Consider the following 4,695-nt stretch of genomic DNA (forward strand, 5'->3'; position numbering starts at 1 on the left):
GTTCCATGCTCTGCAAGGTCATGGTGAAGATCACAAGGAAGCTGCCTACAGAGCCCTTCGCACAGAACAGGACACAGAGGAAGCCCTCCATGCAGAGAGCTGCAGTTATCACTAACATGTGTCCTTAATTTCAGCTCCCCTCCCCTTACCCCACCATCCCATCCCTTGAGTAGGAAATCCTTCTTGACGTCTAATCTCAGCCTTCCTTCCATGACACTCGGCGGTGTCCCACCTTTGTTGAAATCTGGGGACTGAGGTGGCTGAGACCACACCGGCTGGTTGGAGAAGCTGCCTCGCTGGAAGCGGCCAGGAGGGAGATTACAGAGGCGCCAGGCCTGGGCTCTGCCATGCACCTGCCGCGGCTCCAGCGGAGATGGGGGGCCGGCCAACTTACCCCGCCCCATGATCTCATGGCTGCGTTTGCCAGGTGCTGGCTCAGGGAGCAGGTGCTGACAGCGAGGCCTGGGCAGGGAGCCCAAGAACGAGATGTGAGGGCCAACAACACAGTTGTCCCCACAGGGCTCTGACCTCCACGTATGGTCTCTGGCTGGGATCTAGGTTCCTGCACCAGGCCCCTTCATGCTACCCAATAGCCCCCTCCTCCCCGCCCCCTCCCCCCCCCCCGCTGTGTACCGCTCCCCAAAGGACAATGAATGAGGGGAGGAGGGGCTCCCTCTCCTTCTCCAAGGATCAGCCTCTGCCTTCCCATCCCTTCCAGCGTCTCTCTCCTCCAAACTGCTGGCCCTGAAGGATGCTGTTGTGGCGAGTTTGCCAGGCGGGAGATGAACGACCAAATGCTGTCATTCCTGAGGCTGCTGCAGACACGCATCTAAGTGTCAGTTATAAAATGACTCTGAGTCTCAAAGAGACACCTCTGTCCCAGTTTCAGGGCGTCCCTAGAGGTGAGGACAAACCAGGAGTCAACCCCAGCCCCAAAGTTCTCCTGTGTGCTGGTCCTTAACCCCTCCCCACCTCACTCTCCCCCATCACATAAACTCTGTCCTCCCCTTCCGACTCCCAGCCCCCAAGTCCCTGCCTGAAGGAAGCAGGGCGCTCTGAGCACCCAAGGTTTCTCTCCGCTGCTCAGCCCCGGGCCCAGCCCCGCAGTAGCCAAGCACAGGACAGGCCGACTGTGGGCCTGCCGTCCACCCTATTGGCACCCTGACCCCCTTCCAGGGAGGACCTCGGCCTTACTAGCATCCCCCCCATTTCTCCCAATCTCCAACTGCCCCTAGCTGCCCCCCCCCACACCCCTCCCTGATCTCTTTCCCCTGACAGCCCACAGAGAAGACACCTGGATGGACCACGTGCCAAACTGGGCCAAACTCCCTGGAGAGGAAGACCTGTCCCAAGGCTGCACCACATTCCCATGTCATCACCAAGGGGCACCAAGGGGTTAGGCAGATGTGCGGCGGGACAGCCCCCGCCCAGGAGGCAGGGCACATTCCCAGGGTGCCAGGTCACTGAGCCAGGGACCAGGAATGCTTCCGCCGGGATGTAGGTGCCTGCTGCTCCCCTCCTGCCCCCACCCCCACTGAAACCTGTCCCTCCCCATCCTGCTCCACACCCCCTGCTCCGGGAAGCCTTCCCCAGCCAACCCCACCCAGTTTCTTCCCACCGCTTGCCCCGCGTCCCCTCGGCGCTTGGGTCCAGCGTTTTCCCCATATTCCTGTGCCCTTGTTTATACGTTGTTTTGCACATGTTCTCATAAAGCCGCATCTCCCATGGCCATCGCAGGTCGTGAGGCCCCAGTGTTAATGAGACCCATTTTGCTAGAGGATTAGTCCCTGCCCTTAAGGAGTGCCAAGAAGGCTCTGGAATCTAAGTCACATCTCTCTTCCTGCATTTTTTTTCCCTCTTGATAATCAAGCAACTGAAGAAACTCCCAACAGTAAGCAAGCGTCTCATGTTCTAGTTCCCACCTGGCTGCCAAGGAGGCCCCAGATAAGAACGTATCAGGGCAGGAGTCTCTGGGGAGTGCCTGGACGAGGCAAGCTTCTCTTCGAGGGAAGCTTCTCCCTTTGGAGCACTGCAGACCCTTCTGAGACCAGGTGCCCTCTTCCCAGCCTCTGCAACCAGTGGCAATGCCGTGTCCCCACCAGCACGCTCAGCCTTTCCCTCAGACACCGCAGCAGGATGCGGGGAGAGGTGGGCCTGGGGTTGAGCCTCAGCTCTCACACTTCCTAACTGTGTGGGCACAACTAACTGCTCTGGACCTTGATCCCCTGTCTGTGAAATGGGCACAATAAGAAAACCACTTGAAGAGAGTAGGAAGGGCTGGAGTTGGTGTATGTAAGTCAGCCTGAAGCAGGCACTGCTGCATCCCCATTCTGCAGAACGGACACAGCAAGTCACTTCAAGGTCACACAGCTAGTTCCAAGGGCGCATTCCTTAACCCAGAAAGCCTTCCGTGAGTCCCTGCTGAACCAGGTGGATACCAGGCTTATCTGCTTATCTAGATAAACTTTTGGGAGGAGGAGGCAGGCCTGTGAGTGGGAAACAACAGTAGGACGGAGAAGGTTCAAAGCTACGAGAGGCTGAACAAATTGCTTCAGACTCATAGGAAGGGGCCAGCAGCCCCTCCCCAGCTCCTCCCTTCCTAGTCGAGAAGACGGATTTAACTGCATTTCAATAATAAAAGACGTGTTTGTGGTGTCCACGTAAGAGGCTTCAGTGGTGGGACTCCACACAAGGTGGCTTGTCCTGGACTCTGTGAACTCCTGGGCTGCCCAGACGCCCTCACCTCCAGACCAGAGCGGCCCAGGCGCAGCTGCCCAGCTGCAGGGAGACGGAAGCAGGGCCCAGACCGCGGGCTCCCGCCCAGGAAGGCCACCAGCCAGCTGAAATCCCCAGCCCACCCGGAGGGCTGTGGGGGAGGGTGGGATTTATGGGTCTCCTCACCCGCAGCGGGAAATGTGTTGAGCTCAACAACATCTCTCTGGCCACAGGCCCCAGTGCTCTAAATGATGGGGCAGAAGCCGGGTCATTAGGCAAGAGAGACTGTCATTAGTGCAGGTGATGCCACCGCTGACAGACAATGGCAAACAGTCATTAGCGGCTGTGTCACAGGGTGAGGCAATGCTGGCGGGCGCAGGGATCCGGCTCACCCCCCTCAGGCTGGCGGAGCACACGATCGCCCTCACTTGCTTACAGACACAGATGAGAAAGCACACGCTCTCCCACACTCACCTGTCTTCACACTCACACACAGAAGTGGAAGTAGACATACATTCACACACACACTCACTCACACACTCACACACACAGAGGCTGAACAGACACACTGCCCAAAGACCCCATACAGGCAAGGGAGCAGGGCCCCTGGGTCCTTCCACAACCAGGTACCCAGACACTCAGACATCCCCCCTGCCCTGAAAGAGACACGCAGACCCTCGAGAGCCTTGGAACAAAAAGACTCTCGGACGCCCCCTCCCATCCCACCCACTCCCTTTTCAAAAGTCCAGCACCAGGAGAAAGATACCACGCTAAGTGCAGGAGCAGGAAGGCTGTGCCTGCCCTGAAAGAGGGACAACATTGGTTTTAACACTTCAGCCCCCTCCGCACCCCCAGCCCTAATGGCTGGCACATGCCCTGCCTCCCTTAACACCTCGCCCCCCAAGAAACGGGTTGCTGGAAGCATGTTTCTAAGGACTCTTGAACCCCAGTAGGGGAGAGACAGAAGGGAGGCTGAGGTCAGAGGAGGAGAGTTCCTGAAATCTACCGTCTGCTCCAGTCTTGAGTCTTCCCTCCCACCCTCGACTTCCAGCTCAGAAAATGTGGGCAGGGCACAGGAAGAGAGGCAGCCTGGAGTGGTGAGCACAGCATAGTCGCCAGGCGGGTAAGGACGAAGGGAGTGGAATAAAGGGTGAGTCCTCAGCTCCGGTCCTACTTCTGCCACATGCTGGGTGTATTCGTTCCCTGTTGCTGCTATAACAAATCACCATGAACTTAGTGGTTTAGAACAAGAGTTGCATTATCTTACAGTTTGGAGGTCAGAAGTCCAAAGGCATCTCAATGAGCTAAAATCAAGGTGCCCGCAGGGGTGTGCTCCTTCTGCAGGTACTAGCAGAAGATCATTTCCCCACCTTTTCCAGCTTCTAGAAGCCACCCCCCTTCCTAGGCCCCCTTCCACATTCAAGGCCAGTGATGGCCAGTGGAGACTTCGCACGTCGCATCACTCTTCTGCCTCCCTCTCCCAGATGTGAAGGACCCTTGTGATCACACTGGGCCCACCCAGATAATTCAGGATAATCTCTCCATCGCAAGATCTTTAGCTCCATCACATCAGCAAAGTCCCTTTCGCCGTGTCAGGTAACAGTCACAGGTCCTGAGGATTAAGACATGGACATTTTGGGGGGTCCGTTGTTCTGCTTACCACACTACGTGAACTTGGACAAGTCATTTAACCTCCCAGAGACTCAGCATCCTCAACTGCAACCTAAAAATAACGCCCACCACATGAGCGGTCACATGGATTTAGGAAACCCCCTGAATACGGAGCACTGTGCCTCACACTTGGAGGTGGAGTGGGGTCCTGCATCAAGGGTACTGCCTTCCCCTTGAGGAAGGTGGGTGAGGGGCGGCAGAGGTGGTCTCTATGGGCTTGGGCAGGGCTGGCAGTTGAGGTCAGTAAGGACCGGGAGAGGGTGTGGATGTCTGTGAGGATCCCTGAATCTGGGCAGCAGCGAGGCCCTG

This window comes from Myotis nattereri (genome assembly GCF_964212035.1).
Source record: "Myotis nattereri genome assembly, chromosome: 2".
Lineage (NCBI taxonomy): Eukaryota > Metazoa > Chordata > Mammalia > Chiroptera > Vespertilionidae > Myotis > Myotis nattereri.